Source organism: Bos mutus, unplaced genomic scaffold, assembly GCF_027580195.1.
Source record: "Bos mutus isolate GX-2022 unplaced genomic scaffold, NWIPB_WYAK_1.1 CTG281, whole genome shotgun sequence".
Taxonomy (NCBI): Eukaryota; Metazoa; Chordata; class Mammalia; order Artiodactyla; family Bovidae; genus Bos; species Bos mutus.
The window spans coordinates 1-27,278 of record NW_027219778.1 but is presented as its reverse complement, the minus strand read 5'-3'; the positions used below and the strand labels follow the sequence as shown (position 1 = coordinate 27,278).

The window sequence follows — 27,278 nt, the reverse complement described above, 5'->3', positions numbered from 1 at the left end:
ATGGCCCATCTCTTCCCGTGTGAGGAAGCACAATCACCACCACAACCTGAGAAAAACACCAGAGGGACCAAATCCAGAGATGATGATGACAATGCTGAGGTCATCTTTGTTGGATCAGAGCACGTCAATGAGGATACTGAAACCCTCCCTGTCAGAGTGAGTTCAAGTTCAAAGCCAGTCATTTCTAACATTTTGAACAGAGTGACCAGGGACTCATCTTCAAGAAGAAAGAAGGGCCACATGAGTCCAGATCCCTCCTGCATGTTGCAACCTGCATATCTCAGGACCCCAGCAGCAGAGCCAGTGGCCATCTCTCCAGCTTCTCAGTCTGAATGTGGAGGAAGAGAGTCCTATTATTTTCAAGACTTTTCCTAAACCTGATTATAAAAGGAGTTCTCTGCAAGCTTCACAATTTCAGAATTGCTCTCTCCTCAGCCTCATGGTCTATCTGGAGCTGTTCTTTCATTAGGAGGCAAGGATGAAAGTCCTCTTCTTCAAAGTGATGTCCCACTTCAGATGTAAATTTTAACCATGGGAATCCCTAAAGACCTAAACTCAGAGATGGAATCCCAGAAAGACCTGCTTCCACCATGGCCCCTCTAGGAATCTCTCCTACAAAGAATACGATTATGACCTTGGAAGATATCCTGACCTCACTGAGCCATGTTCAAGGTGGGGCATCATTTTCATGGACTCATGTGAATGACCAGGCATGCTTCAGTCTTATGGATCCAGACAGAACATGTAGTTTGGAAGAGCTGGAGAAAACAGACTTTTGGACTCTAGCAAGTCAGAGCAGGACTGTTGATCCTATAAAAGGAAATCTGATCATGTTACTTGATGACTTTTACTATGGAAAACATACAAGAGATGGGCAGCCAGAACAGAAGACTCACACAGCCTTCAAATGCCTCAGCTGCTTGGGAGTTCTAAAAAGTGTCAAGTTTATCACCCACTTGAGGAACCATCTGGAGCTTAAGAAGCAGAGGGATGACAGCTGGGAAATCCACACTACCTGCCAGCACTGTTTCCCACCCTGATCCAGCTGCAGTGTCACATTGAAAGCGTCCACGCTTCCCAGGAGCCCTCCACAGTCTGTAAAATCTTGAATTGTCCTTTGAAACACATCAGGCTCTCTTACAGCACATGAAGGACAGTCACAAACCTGGTGAAATGCCCTACGTGTGCCGTGTTTGCAATTACGGATCGTCAGCATTTGCTGATGTAGAGGCGCATTTTAGAACGTGGTATGGAAACACAAACAATTTGCTTTGTCTGTTTTGTCTCAAAATGTTCAAAGTGGCGACATCCTTCATAAATCACACTTGGAGGCACTGGAACAAGAGGGTCTTTCCATATTCCAAGTGCTGGCTTCAGTTTTTGAAGCTGAAGGAAAAGGCAGAGCACCAAACCAAGAATCATCAATCATTCAAAAAGCCAGAGCAATTGCAAGGGTTGCCTCCTGAAACAGAGGTCATGATCCAAACTTCAGTTCAGCTGGGATTGAGTTGATTTCTATAAGAGAGACAGTGCCCATCATTGTGAGGAACACTGACTCCCAAGTGCCACCCAGAAAAACTACAAACTGGATTGTCTACAAACACAAAATATTACAAACATGTTGCAGCAAGGGATCTGGCTACAAATTATGTTCTACCCATCTCCAGAATTTCGAAGAAGCCCTATTCAGGTTCAGCCAGCTGTACATAAAAACTCTGCTTGGCTTTTGTTGTTCAGTTGCTCAGTCCTGTCTGACTCCCTGTGACCCTTGAACTTCAGTACTCCAGGCTTCCCTGTCTATCACCATCTCCTAAAGCTTGCTCAAACTCATTCCATTGGGTTGCTGATGCCATATAAACATCTCATTCTCTGTCACCCCTGCTGCTCCTGCCTTCAATATTTTCCAGCACCAGGATTTTTTTCCAGTTAGTTGACTCTTCTCATCAGGTGGCCAAAGTAGTGGAGCTTCAGGTTCAGTTCTTGCACTGAATATTCAGGGTTGATTTCCCTTAGGATTGACTGGTTGGATCTCCTTGCTGTCCAAGGGACACTCAAGAGTCTTCTCCATTCTCCAGCACCACAGTTCAAAAAGATCAGTTCTTCAGCACTCAGCCTTCTTTATGGTCCAGCTCTTCCATCTGTATCTGACTCCTGGGAAAACCATAGATTTGACTTTATGGACATTTGTTGGCAAAGTAATGTCTCTGTCTTTTAATATGCTGTCTAGTTTTGTCACAGCTTTTCTTCCAAGGAGTGAGCATCTTTTAATTTCACAGCCTCTGTAACCATCCACAGTTATTTTGGAGCCAAGAAAATAAAGTCTGACTTTACTGTAACTGAGATTGTACTTGTTTCATCTCTCTACCATCAAGTAGCTTTGAAATCTCCATGTTCCTTCCTGGCCACTCTCTACTGCCCAAAGTAACCACATCTCTGACCTCTAGCACTAGACATTCATTTTTGTTTGTTTCAAACTTTAAATAAATACAATCTCACAGTAGAATTTCTATTCCCCAGGTCTTGTTTTTTGTTGTTGTTGTTGTGTGTGTGTGTGTGTGTGTGTTTAATAAGTGGGATGCATTCTTATTATATGTAGCTGTGGAACATTCTTTTTCATTTCTGGGTAGAAATGGGCATAGTCTTATATGTCCATTTTACTGTGCCTGAAATTTGAGGCTCTCATTTTGCCTTTTCGAATAAGCCACCTATGAACCCATGTGTGTCTTTCTTAGTAATTTCTCTAGGATAGCTGTATCTGTGTGTCTAGATATGAGATTTTCTGATAATGCATGTGATAGTGGTTTAGTTGCCAAGTGGTATTTGACTCTTGCTAGCCCATAGACTCTAGCCCACCAGGCTCCACTGTCCATGGGATTTCCCAGGCAAGAATACCACAATGAGTTGGCATTTCCTTCTCCAGAGGATTTTTTGATGCAAGGTTTCAAACGTGGGTCTCCTGCATTGCAGGCAGATTTGTTACTGACTGAGCCATTCCAATATGCAGGTACAGTCAAATGCTTTTTCAAAATGATTGAAGCAATGTGTATTTCTACTAACAGTATTGTCATTTCAATTTCTACCAAACATTTGGCACTGTCAGTCTGTTTCATCATATAACTGAAAGAAGGACCCTTCAGGGCTTTCCCAGGGACAGACCATACCCCTCAACCCCCACCAATGTACCCATTCTCTTATTTGCAGAAAAAAACTTTAGGTCCTAGACCTTCCATGAGTTTCAAAGAACATATTTAATTAGAAAAGAAAAACTGCAGAAACAAGAAAAAAATCAATCAAGACAACCAATAATTTGTTGTAGTGCAGTCGTGTTCATTGCAACCCCATGGACTGCAGCACATCAGGCTTCTCTGTCCTTCACCATCTCCTGGAGCTTGCTCAGGCTCCAGTGCATTGCGTCTGTGATGTCATCCAACCATCTCATTCTCTGTCATCCACTTCTCCTCCTGCCTTCAATCTTTCCAGCATTAGAGTGTATTCTAATGAGCCAGCTCTTCCCATAAGGTGGCCAAAGTATTGGAGCTTCACTTTCAGAATCAGTCCTTCCAGTGAATATTCAGAGTTGATTTCCTGTAGGACTTACTGGCTGGATCTCCCTCCAGTCCAAGGGACTCTCGAGAGTCTTAGCCAACACGACAGTTCAAAAACCTCAATTCTTTGGTGCTCAGCCTTCTTTATGGTCCACATCTCACATCCACACATGACTAGTGGAAGAACCATAACCTTGACTACATGGACCTTTGTTGGCAAAGTAATGTCTCTGCTTTTTAATATGTCATCTAGGTTTGTCAGTTTTTTTTTTTCCCCCAAGAGCAAGCATCTTTTAATTTCGCGGCTGCAGTCACCATCTGCAGTGATTTGGAGCTCAAGAAAATAAAGTCTGTCACTGTTTCCATTGTTGCCTCACCTATTTGCCATGAAGTGCTGAGACCTTTGGGAGAAGGCAATGGCACCCCACTCCAGTACTCTTGCTTGGAAAATCCCATGGATGGAGGAGTCTGGTAGGCTGTAGTCCATGGGGTTGCTAAGAGTCAGACATGACTGAGTGACTTCACTTTCACTTTTCACTTTCATGCATTGGAGAAGTAAATGGCAACCCACTCCAGTGTTCTTGCCTGGAGGACCCCAGGGACAGGGGATCCTGGTGGGCTGCTGTCTATGGGGTCACACAGATTCAGACACGACTGAAGCAACTTAGCAGCCGCAGATGAGACCTATGACTGTGTGGACCACAACAAACTCTGGAAAATTCTTAAAGAGATGGGACTCTGTGGGAGAGGGAGAAGGTGGGATGATTTGGGAGAATGGCATTGAAACATATATAATATCATATATGAAATGAGTCACCAGTCCAAATTCGATGCATGATGCTGGATGCTTGGGGCTGGTGCACTGGGATGACCCAGAGGGATGGTATAGGGAGGGAGGAGGGAGGAGGGTTCAGGATGGGGAACACATGTATACCTGTGGCAGATTCATTTAGATATAAGGCAAAACCAATACAATATTGTAAATTAAAAAAAAAAAAAAAAAAAAGATGGAAATACCAGACCACTTGACCTGTGTCCTGAGAAATCTGTATGCAGGTCAAGAAGCAACAGTTACAACTGAATATGGAACAACTGACTGGTTCCAAATAGGGAAAGGAGTATGTAAAGATTGTATATTGTCACCCTGATTATTTAACTTATATGCAGAGTACATCATGAAAAACACTGGGCTGGATGAAGCACAATCTGGAATCAAGATTGCTGGGAGAAATATCAACAACCTCAGATATGCAGATGATACCACCCTAATGGCAGAAAATGAAGAGCCTCTTGATGAGGGCTAAAGAGATGTGTGAAAAGGCTGGCTTAAAACTCATCATTCAAAAAATGAAGAGTGTGACATCTGGTCCCATCACTTCATGGCAAACCAATGGAGAAAAAGTGAAAACAACAGCAGATTTTATTTTCTTGGGCCTCAAAATCACTATGGACGATGAGTGTACCCACAAAATTAAAAGAAGCTTGTTCCTTGAAAGAAAAGTGATGACAAACCTAGACAGCAAAAAATAAAAATAAAAAACAGCTAAGGCATCATTCTGCTGACCAAAGATCTTATAGTCAAAGCTATAGTGGCTAAGACAGTAAGGAATTCACTTGATATGCGGGAGACCTGGGTTCCATCATGGGAAGGACATCCCTGCAGTCCAGTGGTAAGACTATGTGCTCCCAAATTAGAGAATTCAAGTGCATTCCCTAGTCAGGGTATTAGATCCCACATACTGCAACTAAAAGAAGCTCATGTGACAAATAAAATTCCTGCATCCCACATGCTGCTATGAAGATTGAAGAGCCCTTGTGCTGCAACTAAGGCCAAGCACCACCAAGTAAATGAATAAATATTTGAAAGAAAGAAAGAAAAAGATACAAAAATTCCTGTTGATTCAGCAGTTAGCACTTGATGCTTTCACTGACAATGGCCAGAGTTCAACACCTGCTTGTGGAACTAAGATTCCACAAGTTCTGTGGCATGGCCAACAAAAACCCAGAAAGATAATCGAGGAGGAAAGAACTCCCAAAATTTGAAAATGTATAAATATAACTGCAAACAGGTTGAGGTTAGAGTAAGGATTGCCAGGAACCCAAAGTGCAAAAGTAGAACCTCTGTAATTCAGAAGCCTCTTTAATATTGTGGTTTAGGTTCCTCCTACTCCTGTTTCTGAACCTAAATAATTTGCAGCTCCTAAGAGAAATTGTTATGGAAAAAAAAATGTTTGAACTGAATTATATTGAAAATAGCAAATGTTTTGAGACAGAGCTAAAACAGTTTCATGTGTTAATGTGCATTATGTTTGAAAAGAAGAAATGTTGGCAAAACAATGATCTAAGTCAGTGCTATTAACAGAAGTTTCTGCAGGAATAGAAATTTTTTAAATCATTGTTACATGTATTCCCTAAAAAGGATGAATACCATTTCACATATATAAATACATATTTTCTCTTCTGTGAGGTGACCTGTTTATATCTTTTATCTGATTTTTCAGATAGAGTGTTCATCTTATAGGATTTTTTTTTTTTTTTTTTTGGCCTTGCTGTGAGGCTTAAGGGATCTTAGATCTTAAACCTCGGATCGAATCTCTGCCCCCTGCAGTCGAAGCACAAAGCCCTAACTACCAGATCACTAGGGAATTCTCAATGAAAATGTTTTCTATCTCCTTGTCAATATGCCACTTCAGAGATGTTAAAATGTAACTAGTGTGACTGAGGTATTAAATATTTGTGTGTGCTAAGTTGCTTTAGTCCTGTCCAACTCTTTGCCACATAGACGGTAGCCCACCAGGCTCCTGTGTCCATAGGATTCTCCAGGCAATAATACTGGAGTAGGTTGCCATTTCCCTTTCCAGGGATCTTCCCCACCCAGTGATTGAACCAGTGTCTTTTACATCTGCTGCATTGGCTGGCAGGTTCCTATCACTAGCGCCACATTGGAAACCTATTAAATCTCTACTTTACTTTAATTTAATTAATTTAAAACTAAAAGATATTGCTAGAAGAACCAGATAGTCCTTATAAATGAGTTTCAATTAATTTGTATCCTCAGTAATTTGTGTATCTCTTAGATATTTTCCTCAAGATGAGAGTCCATGTCCATCCCCAAGTGTAGGCTGGGTTTAGTGACTTGTTTCCAAAAAACAGAATATGTCAGGGGAAGGAGATAACTTTATAGCAGAGGAACTAGTGGTAAGTCGTATTGATAGTATGGATCCTTGATGGGAAATGATGAGAAAGCTAAATTGCCTTGGAGGTATAGTTCTAAAAATATATAAACCCCAGTGCACACAGGAGAAACATATCAAACCCATATTGAGAGTCATTCTGCAAAATAGCTGTCCCCGATAGACTCCTGAAAATTGTCAAAAGTCATGAAAAGCAAGGAAAGTTTAAGAAACTGCTATAGACCAGAGTCTAAGGGAGGTATCTGTAGGCTTTCAGTATATATCCTCATGCAGTTTGGTATCCTATATGGGCATATGAAACTGGAAAAGAACATCTGTGGGAAAACTGGTAAAATCTGAATAAAACCTGTAACTTCATTAAAGGTTTCCTACTCAAAGTTGCTGGAATAATTGTGAAGCCTAAAGGAGGTCATTTCACAGATATACATTGTAGATATTTCAAATATTTTCTTTACATCATACCCTCTTCATTTTGACTTCAATGGAATGGAAGTCTAAAGTATGGTATAATTAATTGAATGGAAAACTTCAAATACAAAGAATCAATAATATTTAGACTGTGTCAACTGACCATAATGCAATAATTAGAAATTGACAAAGAAACATATGTTAAAAAGCCATTCATTTGGAAAATATCAATAAATATATTAATACATATCTCCATGGAATTTTTAGACAAGACTACTGGAGCAGATGCCAATCTTCCTGACCCAGGATCGAACCTTGTCCTCCTGTGTCTCCTGAATTGGCTGGAAAGTTCTTTACCATTTGAGCAACAAGGGAAGCCCATGAGATATCTAATCTTTGTATTAAGAAGAGAATATTAGGATATACTTGAAAGTGAATGATAATGAACATACTAATCAGCAAAAATTGTGATAAAGTTAAATTTGTATGGGAAAATGATGGAAACAGTGGCAGACTTTATTTTCTTGGGGTCCAAAATGATTGTGGATAGTGACTACAGCCATGAAATTAAAAGATATTTTCCCCTTGAAAGAAAAGCTATGACAAACCTACACAGCATATTAAAAAGCAGAAACATCACTTTGCTGACAAAGTCCGTCTAGTCAAAGCTATAGTTTTTCCAGCAGTCATGTATGGATGTGACAGTTAGATCATAAAGAAGGCTGAGTGCTGAAGAATTGATGCTTTTGAACTGTGGTGTTGGATAAGACTCTTGACAGTCCCTTGGACAGCAAGGACATCCAACCAGTCAATCCTAAGGGAAATCAACTCTGAATATTCACTGGAAGGACTGATGCTGAAGCTGAATATCCAATACTTTGGCCACCTGATGTGAAAAGCCAACTCATTGGAAAAGATCTTGATGCTGGAAAAGACTGAGGGCAGGAGAACTGGGCAGAAAAGGTGGAGATGTTTGGATAGTATCACCAACTCAATGGACATGAGTTTGAGCAACCTCCAGGAGATAGTGAAGGACAGGGTAGCCTTGTGTGCTGCATTTAGTCCATGGGGTTGCAAAGAGTCATACATGACTGAGGGCCTAAACAACAACAACAAATTAAAGTAAATTTATAACATTACATATAAGAGAAATGAGAGTTACAAATAACAATCTCAAAAAGTTGTAAAGGTGAGCAGCAGAACAAACATAGCAATAAGAAGGAATGCAATTAACAAAGAAAGAAAAATGAATATAATAGAGAAGAAAATATAGTAACAAAACCAAAACTTTATTGCCCCATATGATTACAAGGAGTCTTCCAGCAGAACAGGGCATTTAAAAAAGACTCTGTAAAGGGCCAAGAAAGAAATAATTTAAGCTTTGTGAATATGATCTTTGGTGCTTAATCAAGTTTGCAGCCATAGACACTAACCAAAGGAACTGGCAAGTCCCTGTTCCAACTTTAAGGATTCTGAAAGTTGAATTTCACACAATTTTCATGTCTGAAAATAATATTATTTACTGTTTTCCTAAGCCATTAAAAAGCCTAAGTCTCTAAAACTTAAAAATAGAAGTAAAGCTCATTCTTAGCTTACTATATAGGCTGTGCAAAAAGAGGGGCAGGCTGCCCTGTATTGATCCCAATGTAATACCAAGAGGAGGGGCTTCAAGATCCAGGTATATGGTCAAGTTCCTTAAGGAAGGGGCAGGTCACCCCTGAAAGCTGTGAGTGCTGGACAGCATCACTGGACTCCCCTGGTAGACTCGGATGATGCTCTCAGCCCTGTGCCCTGGCAACAGTGCAATCTGTTTGTTTTTTTCCCCCTCCTCCGGTAAGCTGCACAATCTTGACAGAACTAAGACCTTTGAGATTCAGGTTCAGCCTAACTACACCCCCTGCTGTTGCCTCCAGAGGTGTCACCATGTGCTCATTGCACCCAACTCGGACTTGCGACCAATCAAATTGCAGCGCCCACACCTGGCAGCCAATCATCAGTGGCAGCAGGGCGCCTGTAGGGGCAGCTGCAGCAGCGCCCTGGGCTTGAGGAGGCGTCTTCCCTTCAGGCTTAACCCAGAGACCACCTAAGGGCCTGTGAGCTGCCTACAGTTCTGGCACCACCGACAACGGGGACTGGTAAGGGCTGGGGCGTGGTGTGGCCAAAGCGGTGTCTGAGGGCCAAGGGGACGGTTTCTCGAGTCCCCACATGCGCGGGGCTTTGCTAGGCAAGGAGGCCTGTGAGGGCCTGGTGGGCCCTCAGGAGGCAGCTCGGCCGGGCCCATAGGCCCTGAGACCCCTTTTGCCCTCTCTCATTTCTAGTCTGGGCTGGCGCTTCTCTCCAGCAGCCTTCCTGCCCCGGTGGTGGGTAGAGCCAGCTTGGGGGAAGGGCCTGTTAGGCTCCCGGCCCCCCGCTCAGGTCTCCTGTTGAACCTAATATACATAAACACACACAGAAATCTTCACAGCAGGTTTGTGACTCGGGTCCAACACAGTTCTGGACCCAGGTACAGTCAGGTGGGCGCCACAAAAAAAAAAAAAAAAAAATCGATCTACTGGCCTCTTCACTGTGGCGCGCCTTGGTCGTTTTCCTGTTTCCTCTGCCTCTTCTGGGATTCCAGGGCTGTCCCTATACCTTGGGGTCCCGAGATTCAGGCCATTGCTTCAGGAGATTGGCAGATGAGGTGCTTGTTCCTTTGTTACTGAGAGAAAGGAGGTGGGAGGAAGAAGCTCAGAGAAGAGGAGTTCAGTCACTTGCTCTGGTTGAGTGTGAGATGCCTGTTCCTGGAACACATGACACAACCTGACCTTTCCCTCTGCCCGCCCCCAGGTTGTGACCTTTGCCTGCCTTGGAAGTCTCAAGGGCTTAGGTTTTCAGTGTTCCCCTTAGGTAAGGTGGCGGGCATGTTGACAATAAGGAACAAAGTTATGTCTTTCTTGCCTTCCGTTTTTCTCCTTTCATTCATGGGGTGACATGTTGCTATGTAGAGAGAGTTCTGCTGATTGAGGTTTAGCTGACCATGATTGTGGGTGGTGACTTCAGGGCAATCATGGTTTCAGGTCACTCTGAAGCTCTCTGAGTTGCAACCTTAAAAACAGGCAGTGAGGCTGGTGGCTTGCTTTCTCTTGTCATCTTGAAAGAGAGTAAGCACCCTGGGTTTTAAGCTGTGTAGAGCTGGCTCCTACAACTTGATGAGGCTAAAATGGGGCAATGTACATATCGTAAGGTTTTAGCTATAAAATCAAAGTAATGAAGGTGTGAGAGTTCCCTGGTAGCCTGGTGGTTAGGATTCTGGGCTTTCACTGAAGTGGTCTGGGTTCCATCTCTGGTCAGGAAACTGTGATCCCACAAGCCAAGCAGCATGGCCAAATTAATAAATAAATAAAGTGGTTCATTCAGAAAAAATGTTGTGATTTAACATGGTTACATGGGATTACTTGCTCATTTCTATACCCTTAAGGGCTTTATTTCATTAAGTAATTGAACTCCACTGGTTGGTGCCTGGGGACCATCTGAGTTCATTTCGCTCCAGTAAACAAGATCATAGGTAGCTCAATGCCCAGCAACTTGTGCCTACAGCTCTGTTATATAGTTATCTATTGCTAGTACAGCTTTGAACTTCATAGTGAATCAATGTTGCCATGTTTTGTTTTGGTCACACCACGTGACTTCATAGGATATTAGTTCCCCAACCAGGAATTGAACTCAGGATCCTGGCAGTGAAAGGGCTGAGTCCTAATCACAGGACTGCCAGGCAACTCCTGTTTTTAGATGTTTTGGTTTGTTTTGTGCCGGGGGCCAGCGTGAGGAACTCCGCCCATGGCAAAGGTCATGAGGAAGGAGGCTCAGCATATGCAAAGGCAGGATCCAGCCTCAGGAGTCCCCCTGGATATTCTCGAACATCTACCCCCAAAACCAGAATCTGCCTACTTTACTGTTTTGTGCTCTCACCTCTGACTTTACGGGGGGTTGTCCCCCACCACCATCTCGCTCTCTCTGAAAAGGAGTTAACTTACACTCCAGTTAATAAACTTCCTGGGCATAATAGGAGTGTTTAAATCCAAACCCCTCAGATGACTCTCTAAGTTGCCTGACAAGTTTACCTGGACTCCTACAGCTATGCATACGATTGTTTACAGTCTCTAAACTTCGAAAGGCACAGGAAGCTTAAGATATTCAAATAGCTTAGAGCCTCTTGGAGAGTTAGAAGCTGTCAGAATAAAACTAGTAGAAGATTTCATTGATGAGCCAATGCTTGCTGCCAAGTTTTCACATCCCCTGTATTGTATCCTTGAATATGTATTAATTAATATAGTTGGTATGTAGGAAAAAAAAGTAGTGGCCTTGGTGTTAGCAACTTTAGACCCTTAAGGTAATAATTTTTTTCCTTTGTTGTAAACCCACTGCACCTCTGCCCAATAGGAATGCAACTTTATCTAACACCTTTGGAGGAGGGTGCCAAACTTTAAAATAATTACTTTTAGAGAAAATAAGTCTTATGGTTGACAAACCTTTGTCAGAGTCATAGAATGTTAATAAGCCTTCTGGCCAGAAGATGATGTAAATCACCTAAACCATTTGTATGTGATAAGTTTGCAGAAAAGAAACCCTGGTTTTGATAAGGATCAAAGACTGCTGACTTTGCATAATTTCACACCCCCTATTATCCTCTATATGCAACTTATGGTATAAAAACCCCTATTGAAAATAAAGCTATGGGTCTTGCTCACCGAAGCTTGGTCTCCCCATGTCATTCTTTCTTTCACCTTCTGGCTGAATTTTTGCATCTGGAGTGCAGAGGCCCGCCAAGTCTACTAATTTTGCCTGGGCTTCTAAGATCTGACTGGGGAGGCCTTAGTGTCTCCTGTCCCTTGGGAGAATGGGAAGACGCCTGTGGCCTACATAGGCAGTGCAAACTTCTTGACTTGAAGTTTTATTGGTTTTCCGTGTAAACCAAGCTATTCAGCCTCTTTTCTCCACTGAATTTTCTCACTGAGCTATCCCTATTTAACCATACTTTATATTTCTAATTAATACTTAATAAAGCTATTGTCAGAGAAGGCAATGGCACCCCACTCTAGTTCTCTTGCCTGGAAAATCCCATGGATGGCGAAGCCTGGTAAGCTGCAGTCCATGGGGTCACTAAGAGTTGGACGCGACTGAGTGACTTCACATTCACTTTTCACTTTCATGCATTGGAGAAGGAAATGGCAACTGACTCCAGTGTTCTTGCCTGGAGAATCCCTGGGATGGGGGAGCCTGGGGGGCTCCCATCTCTGGGGCCGCATAGAGTCGAAACGACTGAATTGACTTAGCAGCAGTGGAAAGCTATTTTATCCAGTTAGCAGAAGCTGTCTCCCCTTCGAATTCTCTGGATCTGCTGGGGCTGGACCCCAGCAGTTTTGTTAAACAAAAAAGTTTTGCCATATTTATAGAGAACTCTTCTGTGTGTAAGTATGATGTGAATGATAGTAACATGAAATGTTTGTGTTGTACATATTATCTCAAAATTGAATAGTTTGGAATAACTTCCATTTGTTATCTCTTGGTCTAGAATCCAGTTGGGTAGTTTAGCCTCAGGGTCTCTGTTGTCCAGTTCAGTTCAATTCAGTTCAGTCACTCAGTCATGTTCAACTCTTTGCTACCCCAAGAATCACAGCATGCCAGGCCTCCATGTCCATCAGCAACTCCCAGAGTTCACTCAGACTCAAGTCCATCGAATCAATGATGTCATCCAGCCATCTCATCCTCTATTGTCCCCTTCTCCTCCTGCCCCCATTCCCTCCCAGCATCAGAGTCTTTTCCAATGAGTCAAATCTTCACATCAGGTGGCCAAAGTACTGGAGTTTCAGCTTTAGCATCATTCCTTCCAAAGAAATCCCAGGGCTGATCTCCTTCAGAATGGACTATTTGGATGTCCTTGCAGTCCAAGGGACTCTCAAGAGTCTTCTCCAACACTACAGTTCAAAAGCATCAATTCTTCGGTGCTCAGCTTTCTTCACAGTCCAACTCTCACATCCATACATGACCACTGGAAAAACCATAGCCTTGACTAGATGGACCTTTGTTGACAAAGTAATGTCTCTGCTTTTCAATATGCTATCTAGGTTGGTCATAACTTTTCTTGCAAGTAAGTGTCGTTTAATTTCATGGCTGCAGTCACTATCTGCAGTGATTTTGGAGCCCCAAAAATAAAGGCTGACACTATTTCCACTGTTTCCCCATCTATTTCCCATGAATTGATGGGACCAGATACAATGATCTTCATTTTCTGAATGTTGAACTTTAAGCCAACTTTTTCACTCTCCACTTTCACTTTCATCAAGAGGCTTTTGAGTTCCTCTTCACTTTCTGCCATAACGATGGTGTCATCTGCATATCTGAGGTTATTGATATTTCTCCTAGCAATCTTAATTCCAGCCTGTGCTTCTTCCAGACCAGTGTTTCTCATGATGTACTCTGCAAATGAGTTAAATAAGCAGGGTGACAATATACAGCCTTGACGTACTCCTTTTCCTATTTGGAACCAGTCTGTTGTTCCATGTCCAGTTTGAACTGTTGTTTCCTGACCTGCATATAGGTTTCTCAAGAGGCAGATCAGGTGGTCTGATATTCCCATCTCTTTGAGAATTTTCCACAGTTTATTGTGATCCACACAGTCAAAGGCTTTGGCATAGTCAATAAAGCAGAAATAGATGTTTTTCTGGAACTCTCTTGATTTTTCCATGATACAGCAGATGTTGGCAATTTGATCTCTGGTTCCTCTGCCTTTTCTAAAATCAGCTTGAACTTCTGGAATTTCAGGGTTCCCATATTGCTGAAGCCTGGCTTGGAGAATTTTGAGCATCACTTTACTAATTTAGTCAAGCTTTTATCTGGTTTGACAACCTCTGCAGACTTGGGTTGTTGAATCTAAGCTCTCTCACTTGGCTGTACTCATGAGGCCTCAGTTCCTCTCTCTGTGGGCCTCTTCAAGTGGCTGCTTGTGTGGAGGCTGCTGTCTTTTCCCAGAATGAGTGATTCAGGAAAGAACTTGCACCCAAGATAAAGTGCAGAGTCTTTTTTCAAAAGTTAAACATTTTCACTTCTCTATTTTCTTAGTTTCACAGGTCAACCCTGTGATATTTTGAGAGAGAACTACACAGGGGTGGGAATACCAGGAAACGTGATTCACTTGGAATCATCTTAAAGGCTGGCTACCATAGCCATTAATCCACCATGCCAACCTTTCTTCATATGATCTAACTTCTGTTACTGTGAGTGAATTTGTCTTGTGTACACTTCTTGGGTGCTGCTGCTGCTGGTAAGTCGCTTCAGTCATGTCTGACTCTGTGCAACCCCATAGACAGCAACCCACCAGGCCTCCCTGTCCCTGGGATTCTCTGAGCAAGAACACTGGAGTGGGTTGCCATTTCCTTCTCCAATCCATCAGTGAAAAGTGAAAGTTAAGTTGCTCAGTCGTGTCCGACTCTTCTCAACACCACGGACTGTAGCCTACCAGGCTCCTCCATCCATGGGATTTTCTACTCCATTCTTATTTACTCAGTTGTATTCTAGCAAATCTCTTATTTTTCCTGGATTAAGTTTTCTGTTTCTCTGGACGGTTCCCATCAGCAAACAGACTGACTGTAAAATCACCTCTCATTAAAAGTCTGTCTTTTGAAGACACGTCCTGCTTCTGCTTCTTTTAATTCATATTTGCTTATTATAGACTTCTACAGAGTTGTTTGTAGAATTTGTTATCTCCAATTCTCTCATTTTCCTTGTAATCCATTCTTGTCAAGGTCACCAGTGAATTCCAAATGTTTAACTCAGTGGTCAATTTTTAGTTTTTATTTAATTTAATTTTTTGGCAGCCTTTATCAAAGTAGTTCATTTCCTACTGCCCCCCACAAATGTTTCATTTGGATTACAGAATGCTTCTCTTTTCTGCTTCTCTTCTACCTACAGTTCTCCCACATACAATATATGACCTTTGTGTCTGGCTTTATTTAGATATCATATTTTGTTTTTAAATATTTATTTATTTAGCTATGTGGCTTGTGGGATCTTTGTTCCCAGCCCAGGGATGGAACCTGCGCAGAGTTTTAAACAATAGATTTCCAAGGAAGTCCCCTAGTTTGTGTATTTTCATGATTCATCCATTTTATGGATGTATAGCAGTACATGGTGTTTTTTTTTTTTTTTTGGCTGAATATGGTATATGCCTTACATGTAGTCCATTGTGAGCATATACCACAGTTTATTTATCCATTCATCACATAATGGATAATGTTTGAATGGTGTACTCTTTGTGGCTACTGTGAGTAATGTTGCTTTGAACATTGTTTTTGCATGGACTTAACATTTTCAGTTTTTATGGATATATACAAAAGAGTGAAACTGCCAAATCATACAGCTACTCTATATTTAATTTTTGAGGTACTGACAAACCCCTTTTCAAAGTGGTTGTACCATTTTACAGCAATTGCATCAACAATATATGAAGATTCCTTTTCTTCATATCCTTTGCAGCACTTGTTATTATTCCTCTTTTTGATTATAGCCAAGTTAATGGGTATGAAGTAGTATTTCACTGAGACTGATTTATATTCTCCTAATCATGTGATTGTTGGCCATTTGTATGTCATTTTTGGTGAAAAGTCTATTCAAATTATTTTCCTGATTGTTAAAATGTTTTTTTTTTTTTTAATTGTTGTGAAAAACGTGTAACTTAAATTTTACCATTGTAACCATTTTTACATGCTAAGTATTTTACACACTTTCATCAGCCTTTTTGGAGAAGGAAATGGCAACCCACGCCAGTATTCTTTCCTGGAGAATGCCATGGACAAAGGAGGCTACAGTCCATGGGGATGCAAAGAGTTGAACACGACGGAGTGACTAACACAAACACACACACACACAGTCACAGTGTTGTTTTGATTTTGTTGTCATTGTTCTAGCTATGCTATGTAGCTTGCATGATATAGTTCCCTGGTTGAGGCTCATACCCAGGCCCCTGATAATAAAGCATGGGTTCCTAACCTTTGAACTACCAGGGAATTCCTTATCACATTGTCATGAAACAGATCTCTACACCTTTTCATCTTGCAAAATTGAAAACGTATACCCATCACCTGTCCCATTAAACAACAACTCCTTTTTTCTTCCCTGTTTCTCTAGGCCCTGGAATACATCAATGTTCTTTGTTTCCCTTCTATTACTTGACTTTATTAGATATTTCTTATAAGTGGAAACATACAATATTTGTCTTTTTCATGACTGGTTTATTTCGTTTAGCTTGATGTCTTAAAGGATCATGCACGTTGTAGCATGTGGCAGAATTTCCTTTATATGGCTAAATAACGTTTCATTGTATGTATATATCACATTTGATGGACATTTAGATGCTTCCACCTCTTAGTTGTTGTGATTTTTGCTGCTGTGAGCATGGCCGTGCAAATATCTCAAGACCCCATGTTAACTTCTTTTGAATTTATATCCAGAAGTGGAATTGCCAAATCATGTGGTAGTTCTATTTTTAATTTTTCGAGGAGCCTTTATACTGTTTTCTATAGCAGTTGCAACATTTTAAAATCTATCCATAACACACAAGAATCCACTTTCTGTACGTGCTTTCCAAGAGTTGTCCTTTCCTTCCCTTCCCTTTACCTTTCCTTTCCATCATATGTATATGCACACGCATGCATGCACAATTTTTTTCATATCCTTTTCCATTATTGTTTATCACAAGATATGAGTATATTTCCTTGTGCTATACAGTAGGATCTTATTTATCTATTCTATATTAATATTATAGTTTGCATCTGCTAATCACCAGCTCCCAATCTATGCCTCCCCCACCCTTCCCCTCTTGGTAATCACATAGTCTGCTCTCTATGTCTGTGAATCTGTTTCTAACTCCTAGATAAGTTCATTTGTGTCATATTTTGGATTCCACATGTAAATGATACCATATAATATTTGTTTTTCTGACTGGACATGACTGAGCAACTGAACTGAACTGAAGTATTCTTTTTAATGCTAGTGTAGATTGAAATGTTTACTTAACTTCATTTTCAGAACATTTGTTGCCACTGTATAGAAATGTGATTGATTTTTAAAATATTTATCTTGTATTCTGTACAAGATTTTTATTAGTTGTAATACTTGTGGTTTCTTCAGGATTTTCTCTATAGAAAAGTATATTATCTCCAATATGCTTGGACCTTTTCCTTTCCATTCTGAATGCTGTTTTTGTTTTGTTTTGTTTTTAACAACAACAGCACCAACTCCTTTTTCTTACCTGATTGCCCTGGTTATAGAATTGCCAGTATAAAATTGAGCCAAAGTGCGGAATAGACATCCTTGTGTTGTTCCCAATCTTAGAGGGAAATCATTCAGTTTTTCATTATTATGTATGATGTTAGCTGTGGGTCTTTCATAGGTACCCTTCCATTGAGAAAGTTCGCTTCTTAGTTATTAAGTGTTTTTTATAACGCCTATTATGAAAAGGTGCTGGGTTCAGGGAAATGCTTTTTCTGTAGGCAGATGTGTTTTTGGTCCTTTATTCTGTTAAAATGGCATTATGTTGATTGACTTTCGTATAATGAACCAACTTTGCATACCTCCATAAATCCCACGTGATCATGGTATATGATCTTTTTTATATGTTGTTAGATTTTTCCAGTATTTTGTTGAGGACTCTTGCCTCTATATTCATAAGGGATATCGGGTGTGTGTGTGTGTGTGTGTGTGTGTGTGTGTGTGTGATGTATCTCTGTGATACTGGTATTAGAGAAAGATTGACATCACTTTGCATGCTATGTGGGGAAGAGACATGTGGAGTGAAAGATGAAGCATTGTTGGATTTAAGTTTAGTCTGGATTAGAGGCAGAAATTTAGGATATATCAGTGTGGAATTGGGGTGAGATTAACAAGAGAGTTAATTCTCAATTTGTTAGGCCTGTATTAAGTGCTTGACATTGAATTACGCTATTTGTTAACTATGTCTAGATACTTTATACTTTGAATCTGCTACCTATTTTCTGTATTAACATTTATGAAATTAGTATGTGTGAATCAATTGTAATGTGCATTTAAGATATGTTTTCTCCCAATTTTACTACAAAACAAGATGCCATTGAATAGCTGATGCTTTTTAAAAAGAGCTGTTAACTTTAAGTCTAAGAAATAAGCATGTTTGTCTTTAAGACACAGAAACACATTTAAAAGTTATAAATTTGCCCAAAAAGATGCAGCTAGTGTATGGCTAACTTAGAATTCCAGCTTAATCTTTTTGACTCCAAAGTCCATGTTTCTACACACTGTACAATAGTGCTTTTGTAAAAATGCTTGTCCTTTATATGTAATTTCACCTAATGATCAGTGGTGTTGTTTTTTCCTTTTCTTTTCTTTCTTTCTTTCTTTTTTAAATAGAAGAGATTAAAATCAACATGGGACAAAGCTATGATTCTAGAGTCATGTAGACTTATAGGTTTTTCAGCTGTCATTTAGCCTCTTTGATACTCAATGTCTTTATCTGTAAGATAATGGTGTTTATAACTTCCTAGAGTTTTGGAGATAATCAAATAGCGCATTTTTCTGTACTTAACTAATATGTAGTATGTTTATGCTTAGATGGCAGGTTATGTAAAGAAAGCACTGGTATTGGTGGCCACACCCTTCAAGAATAAAAAAGTATTTAAAATATGGAAACACCATGTATGTTATCTGAAGAACAAGAGCCAGAACCACAGAAAAGTGTAGGAGAAACCAAACTAGTAGATGATGAAGATGCTGAACTGATCTTTGTTGGAGTGGAACATGTAAATAAAGATGCTGATGTGGTCTTTTTTGGGATGACCTCAAATTCAAAACCAGTCATTTCAAACATTGAACAGAGTTACCCCAGGTTCATGTTCAAGGAGAAAAATGTATGATCACTTCAAGAAAGATAATGCTCACAAATTACAGCCTGTTAGTCATGCGACTCCTACATCAGCAGCACGGACTGTCTTGCCAGTTTCTGGTTCTGAATCAAGATCAACAGATAGTCCTATTATTGTTGAGCCTTTGTCTGAAGCTGATTATAAAATATTTCACCACTAATAGTGCCTAATAGCGTTTCAGAGTTATATTCTCCTTTGATTATCTTCACAGGTTCATTGCAGCATCCAGTAGAAACAGCAGTTTCTGCAGGAGATATGAATAAAAGTCCTCGTGTATCAAAGCTACTTTCCATTTCTGAAACAAATAGCACAGATCCCAAAAAGCCTAAACTCAGTGATGGAATTATAGGGGATATTCCTTAGCTTTGTACCCTTCAGGTATTTTTCATACAGTGACTACTGAGCAAAGCACACCAGACAGTGTTCATACATCATTAAGCCATGTTCAGAATGGAGAACCTCGTCCAACAGCTTTTCCAAAGGACAATGCTTATTGTAAGCCTATAAGTCCTTTAGGGAAAAATGGACTGACAAAAACTGACTTTCCAAGTTTAGCAAGTCAAAACAAGATTGTTGATCCCACAGAAGGAAATCTGATTGTGTTACTTGGTGACTTCTACTATGGACAGCGAATAGGAGATGGGCAGCCAAAACCCAAAACTCACACAACCTTTAAATGCCTCAGCTGCTTGAAAGTTCTAAAAAACGTCAAGTTTCTGAATCACTTGAAGCACCATTTGGGACTTGAAAGGCAGAGAGGTGACAGCTGGAAAAACCGCACCACCTGCCAGCACTGCCTCCACCAGTTTCCTACTCCCTTCCAGCTGCAGTGTCACATTGAAAGTATTCACATTTCCCAGAAGCCCTCTGCAGACTGTAAAATCTGTGAGTTGTCCTTTGAGACAGATCAGTTTCTCTTATAGCACATGAAAGACAATCATAAGCCTGGTGAAATGCCCTATGTGTGCCAGGTTTGCAATTACAGATCATCAGTTTTTGCAGATGTGGATGCACATTTCAGAGCATACCATGGTACACTAAGAATTTGCTTTGTCCGTTTTGTCTCAAAATTTTTACAACTGCAACACCATACATGTGTCATTATAGAGGGCACTGGGTAAAGAGTTTTCACCAGTGTTCCAAATGTCGGCTACAGTTTTTAACTTTCAAAGAGAAAATGGAGCACAAGACTCATTGTCATCAAATGTTTAAGAAGCCTAAGCAGCTAGAAGGATTACCTCCTGAAACAAAAGTTGTTATTCAGGTATCACTGGAACCTCTTCAACCAGGATTGGTGGAAGTACCATCCATTACTGTGAACACATCTGATTCTGAACCATCACCACCCCCCCAATCTAAAAATAGGAGTTGAAAAAAAAAAAAACCTTTATTCTACTTTCAGTAAGTCTGAAACAAGTATTTCAGTCAAATGTAAAATCCCCATTAAAAACAAAAAAATCGAAATTATAGCATTATTCAATAGTATCAAATATAGTAAAACCAATGGGTAATTTATGTTTTTTTTTAATTCATGAAGAACAGTTTTAATTGACCTGAATTTGAGATGTTATTTAAAAATATATTACCTGTTTTTCATATAATTATCTTAATATGTAAAAAATATGTGCTCACGTGTGTATGAGAGAGAAAGAATGAGAGAGGGGGAGAGAAGAAAAGTAATAACCTATTTCGGTATTTCATGTTGTTTGTAAGTTCGAAACCTCTGCTATACATATAATCTGTAGAGTGTTTTAGAAATGTAATTTTCAACTGTTTTCATGCCTTTAAGATCTCAGTATTAACTATACAGCCAGATTGGAATGACTTTCTTATGGTATAGTCCCATGTGCTGCTGAACTCTCCTCAGTGCCTCTGTTGTGCTGATCTAAGATAACCTGGCTCCAAAAGCCTGGTGTGGAGAAGTTGATGGAGAAGCTGTGATGTGAGTTTGAAGCAGACATGGGATTTAGTCAGTGGAGAGCTGTGGCTTCTTGTCCCATTGGAGGAAGAGGTATGCATTCACTCCAGGCATGGAGCCAAGGCAGAAGGAACACTGTCTCAGAATGTCTTTACCTACCCCAGGGACATCTCAAGGAAGCCAACCATTAAAATGCCTGTGGTTGGTGAGGGGCTCCTGTAAGCATCAAACAGGCCCTGTGTATCATTGACTACAGTTGCAGAAGCAAAGATAGTTAACAGAATGAGGCCTGGTGCCCATGGACCTCCTGTTGAGTGATCAAAAGGGTAATTTGATTCATTCCATCCCCTTTCCCATTTGGCTGGCCTTTAGTCACAGTGAAGTAGCCATGTCTGTCTAAGTCACAATAGTAGAGCAAATTAAGATTCTCAAGGAAAAAAAGCCTTGACGTCCAGGTTGACTTGTCCTTGACCCATAGTTTTGACTGAAAAGACTCAAACCCAGGGAATCTGTTAAGCTTATGAATTGGGCTCAATTTAGTTCTCTCACCCTTAAGCTACAATGGAGTTGTCCAAGAATAGTAAATGTAGTGGATAAAAATGTTCCAGGGTGATTAAACCCTTTATAGAGCTTTTCCTTACCTTTTCCAGTTACATGTGTCTTACCCTAGTTAAACATATGAAGATTTCAGTGTTGTGTCTTATCTTGCCTTGGACACAAATGTATTGCAGTTAACAATTCTTTGTGTGTGTAATTTCCCATTTTATCAAACTCATACTGAATTTTTGTCTTACTTGATACAGTCTGATGTGCAAGAATTGTCTCATTTAATTCGGTATTTATCAGGTCATAGAGTTATTCTCCTCACTCTAATCTATCCAACTAATCTGTGATTATACTTGTGGAACCTTTTTTCTTATGGTCTCCAAGGTCCCATTGGCAGACCTGCAGGGTACCCTCTAAGTATTGGTTCCTGAACATCAGTACACTTCACTGCCTCTGTGGGTTCCTGGAGCTGAGTCTCCTTAGGCGTGTTTTGGAGAAGGCAATGGCATCCCACTCCAGTACTTTTGCCTGGAAAATCTCATGGACCAAGGAGCCTGGTGGGCTGCAGTCCATGGGGTCTCTAGAGTCGAACACAACTGAGCAACTTCACTTTCACTTTCATGAATTGGAGGAAATGGCAACCCACTCCAGTGTTCTTGCTTGGAGAATCCCAGGGATGGGGAAGCCTGTTGGGCTGCTGTCTCTGGGGTTGCACAGAGTCGCACATGACTGAAGCAACTTAGCAGCAGCAGCAGCAGGCATGTTTTAATGCCATCCCTTCTCCACTTCCGGCACAGGTAACAAACAATCTGTGCACAATTCAAGGAACCTGGGATCCTGGCTGTAGACCTATGCCAGGAGAAATATCTCATTTCCCCTTTCTTTCTCCTCCTCTTTATCTCTCCCCACTCTTTTTTCACCCTTTGTCAATTTATTTAAATTCTCTAAGCTTTCACAAAATGCTGGGAAGTGATAATCACCAAGGGCTTAGCATCCCTTTCAGAACTGAACAGGAAGGACTACAAATGACTAAGCTGTAGTGAGTCTTGTCTGCATTTTAGGTAATTTTCTGAGTGTAAAGTCTATTGTATTTATTTATTCCATGTTTGATTGATTGATTTGCACTTTGAATATTACTAGGACTTTCCAGCTAGTTTGCTTAGGTCAAAGCACTTTGCTAAGTGTAAGCTTAAACCACTTTTGCAGAAAGAGTGTGTGTTGTTCTGGTCTCAGGTGGAAACTTCTATGTATAATTAAATGTGCAGACTTTTATATATGTAGCTCATTTATTCTATTTCTATAGTAAAAATATGAAATGGTTTAGTTATGTGTTTTTATTTTTCCTTAGTGTTATCAACATTGTTACTGTTGTTTGCTCTGAAGTATGCTCCTAAAGAGTACAAGTTGTTATTTATTGCCAACTACTGCTGGGAGGGGTTGGGGGCAGGAGGAGAAGGGGACAACAGAGGATGAGATGGCTGGATGGCATCACCTACTCGATAGACATGAGTTTTTGGGTGAACTCTGGGAGTTGGTGGTGGACATGGAGACATGGTGTGCTGCAATTCATGGGGTCGCAAAGAGTCGGACACGACTGAGCAACTGAACTGAACTGAACTGAAAAAGGTTCCAGTAATATGGACCCTGATTACCTCCTCTCTTTCATTCTTTGTCATTCTGCTCAACTATTTTTCCTCACTGGTGCACTGTTTTTGGCAACACTGGACTTGCTTTTCCTCAAGCAAATTCCATTTCTTCCCAATCCAAAAACTTTGCAACTGCTCTTCTTCTGGAAATGCTCTTCCCCTACTCCTGCATGGCTTGCTACCTCCCTTATTTGAGCTTCACGCTTCATGCTGTTCAAATCACACAACGTAATTTCCAACGCCCTCCCTTTCCTCCTCCTCCTTAAAGGGACTTTAAGTCTCTACCCTCTTCTTCCCTCTCCAGCCTAGATTTCCTAGATTTTCACATACACACACACATACACACACACACACAAAAAAGACTGAGAAGAGATAATAACAGCAGGTCTTTGCTTCTTAGAATTAACTTGAGTCAGTTTCTGTGCCTTCAAATAAAAGATAATTAATAGTGAATTGAGTTCTTTCATGAGATTTCTGTTTTCCTATTGATACCTCTATATTTTTTAAATTTTATTTTATTTTAAACTTTACATAATTGTATTAGTTTTGCCAAATATCAAAATGAATCCACCACAGGCATACATGTGTTCCCCATCCTGAACCCTCCTCCTCCTCCTCCCTCCCATACCATCCTCTGGGTCGTCCCAGTGCACCAGCCCCCAGCATCCAGTATCGCATCAACCTGGACTGGCAACTCGTTTCTTACATGATATTTTACATGTTTCAATGTCATTCTCCCAAATCTTTCCACCCTCTCCCTCTCCCCACAGAGTCCATAAGACTGTTCTATACATCAGTGTCTCTTTTTTGCTGTCTCATTACACCGGGTTATTGTTACCATCTTTCTAAATTCCATATATATGCGTTAGTATACTGTATTTATGTTTTTCCTTCTGGCTTACTTCACTCTTTATAATAGGCTCCAGTTTCATCCACCTCATTAGAACTGATTCAAATGTATTCTTTTTAATGGCTGAGTAATACTCCATTGTGTATATGTACAATAGCTTTCTTATCGATTCATCTGCTGGTGGACATCTAGGTTGCTTCCATGTCCTGGCTATTATAAACAGTGCTGTGATGAACATTGGGGTACATGGTACACGTGTCTCTTTCCCTTCTGGTTTCCTCAGTGTGTATGCCCAGCAGCGGGATTGCTGGATCATAAGGCAGTTCTATTTCCAGTTTTTTAAGGAATCTCCACACTGTTCTCCATAGTGGCTGTACTAGTTTGCATTCCCACCAACAGTGTAAGAGGGTTCCCTTTTCTCCACACCCTCTCCAGCATTTATTATTTGTAGACTTTGGATTGCCTCTATATTTTTTAAGCAATGTCACGTTGTTTTGTTTATGAATATATTGAATATCTGTCAAAGTTACTATTTTGTTATTGTTCTTTGTGAATTTCCTATTCTATTTTGCTTGTTCTCTTACATAAAATTTATTATTTAATTAATGTTGCCAAAGACTTGTAAGTAAAATTAGTATGTATAGAAATAAAACTTTTTAAAAATTATTTCTGCTGTTTTTCTTTTTACAAACAACATGGCATATTTTTAGTTTTTTAAACTAATCTTATTGTGTTGGCCAAGACTTCTAAACATGATGTGTAAATGGGTTTTCTTGTTCTTAGTACCATCAAATGCAATGAGTATATGGCTATAAATTTCTATTTCTATTTTTAAAATTTAAAGAAAATTGTTTTATTGGATAGTTTACAACATCTGTTGAGACGTTTACTTTTCTTTCTTTCTCCCTCCTTTCTTTTTCTTCCTTTCTTCCCCTGTCTCTGTTCCTCTTTCTTTCCTTCCTTCCTCCCTTTCTTTCCCCAGGTTTTTGCTTGACTGAACTTTTCCTGAAATAAAAGTAATTCCACTCAGGGTTGAATATTATCCTCTCAGAATCTCATTCCATTCTCATTTCTAGTATTGGAATTAACTTCCTCTTCCCCCATATTTCACCTGGGAAAATGACAACACAAACTTTCCAAAACTGAAATTGCAATTCTCTATATTTCATATGGAAATCTGTGTGGATGTTTTCCCACTTGAAATTAGAAATTTTATGTTTTACACATGTAAAAAACTAGGTGCTATCTTTTCTCCATGAGTTGTATCAATGTTTCTGATTTACTTTTTCCAACAAGCAGCTCTTGTTTTATTATCTCATCAAGTTTTATTTTTGTTTTCTATTTGGCTTCAATTCATATATACCTTCTACTTTCTTTAGGATTTTTTATAGCCTTGTATTTTAAAAGCTTTCTTTGCAAATTTTTATGGAAATATATTTTATTTACAATGTTGTATTTCAATGTATATCAGAGTGATTGAGTTATGCAGATACATATCTATTATTTTTTAGATTCTTTTCCATTATAGGTTATTACATGATACTATTTTATTTATTTATTTATATAAAGGGATTAATATATATTAATTAATTAATATAAATTATAAATTATATATATATATAAATATATATATATTTATATATAAAGGATTAGGACTTGACCTACATTTATTTAAATAGCAATTTTGTCTGAATCCTTAATACTTTTATGTATACATTTTTCTAAAGTAAAATTTTATTCTTCATGATTTTGGCAGTTCCAAAGATTTCATTATTTTCAGGCTGAATGTTTTAATTTATAGTTTACTGAGAATTAAGTTTTCCTTGTAACTCTGAGGGTATGTGTGTATATACACTGATATGTCTATATAGACACCCTTTTCAAATTACTACATGTTTTTTTTTAAGATACACATTTTTAAATATTTTATGTTTGTATGGTAAAAATGTGAAATGTTTTAATCCTAAAAATCTGTTTCCCCCAAATGGATATAGTATAAAAAGTAAAGGTATAAAAGTATTCCTATGAAAGTAATTCCTAGTAACAGAACATGGAAATGTAAAAAAATTATTCATAACGCTTACTAAAGGTGTGGAGAAGGCAATGGCAACCCATTCCAGTACTCTCGCCTGGAAAATCCCATGGACGAAGGAGCCTGGTAGGCTGCAGTCCATGGGGTCACTAAGAGTCAGACATCACTGACCAACTTCACTTTTCCTTTTCCTTTCATCCATTGGAGAAGGAAATGGCAACCCACTCCAGTGTTCTTGCCTGGAGAATCCCAGGGCGGGGGAGCCTGGTGGGCTGCCATCTATGGGGTCGCACAGAGTCGGACATGACTGAAGTGACTTAGCAGCAGCAAAGGTGGTAAGAAAAACTTTATTCAAGGTAAGAGTACTATGGCAGGGTCTTATAATGGGGTAGAGAGATTGAGCTTGAGTCTGACTACAGCAGGCACACAGCTGGGATTTATAGCTAAGGAACAGGGTGGGTCCATGGGGTTGCAAAGAGAGACTGGGGGACTGAAAAGCAACCAACAACAACAACAGCAACAGGGTGGGTGTCAGTGGATGGAAACTTATTAAGAGGACCATAAGGGTTCTGAGGGAGATCAGCCCTGGGATTACTTTGGAAGTAATGATCCTAAAGCTGAAACTCTAGTACTTTGGCCATTTCGTGCGAAGAGTTGACTCATTGGAAAAGACTGATGCAGGGAGGGATTGTGGGCAGGAGGAAAGGGGGTGGCAGAGGATGAGGTGGCTGGATAGCATCACTGACTTGATGGACGTGAGTCTGAGTGAACTCTGGGAGTTGGTAATGGACAGGGAGACCTGGTGTGCTGCGATTCATGGGGATGCAAAGAGTTGAACATGACTGAGCTACTGAACTGAATTGAACTGATGGGTGAGGGTGGATTCTGGCTAAACTGAGAGGATCATTGCTGAGGCTAGGCAAGGCTGATAAGATATTGAGGTGAGTGATAAGAAATTTGATCTCATACTGAGGGTGGTCAGATCAAGGGTCAGGTATTTTTACTAAGCTCACATAGCAGGTTCTGGCTTAGATTGGACTAAATGGACAGGCACCCCTGGATAAAGACATAGCCCAAAGTTGGCAGTGCATTAATGAACTACTGCTGCATAACAAATTACCCCAAACTAATAGCTTAAAACAATATTATCTCATACTGCTGCTGAAAGTTGGGAATCCAGGAGTAATTCAGCTGAGTGTTCTGGCTCAG

At 40.0% G+C, this 27,278-nt stretch overlaps 2 pseudogenes; both read left to right on the top strand.

Annotated features, from left to right (window-relative positions):
• On the top strand, positions 1-9,234 carry LOC138986942 (zinc finger protein 280A-like; annotated as a pseudogene).
• Positions 9,235-18,837: 9,603 nt separating this feature from the next.
• LOC138986941 (zinc finger protein 280B-like) lies at positions 18,838-20,449 on the top strand (annotated as a pseudogene).
• Positions 20,450-27,278: the final 6,829 nt, after the last annotated feature.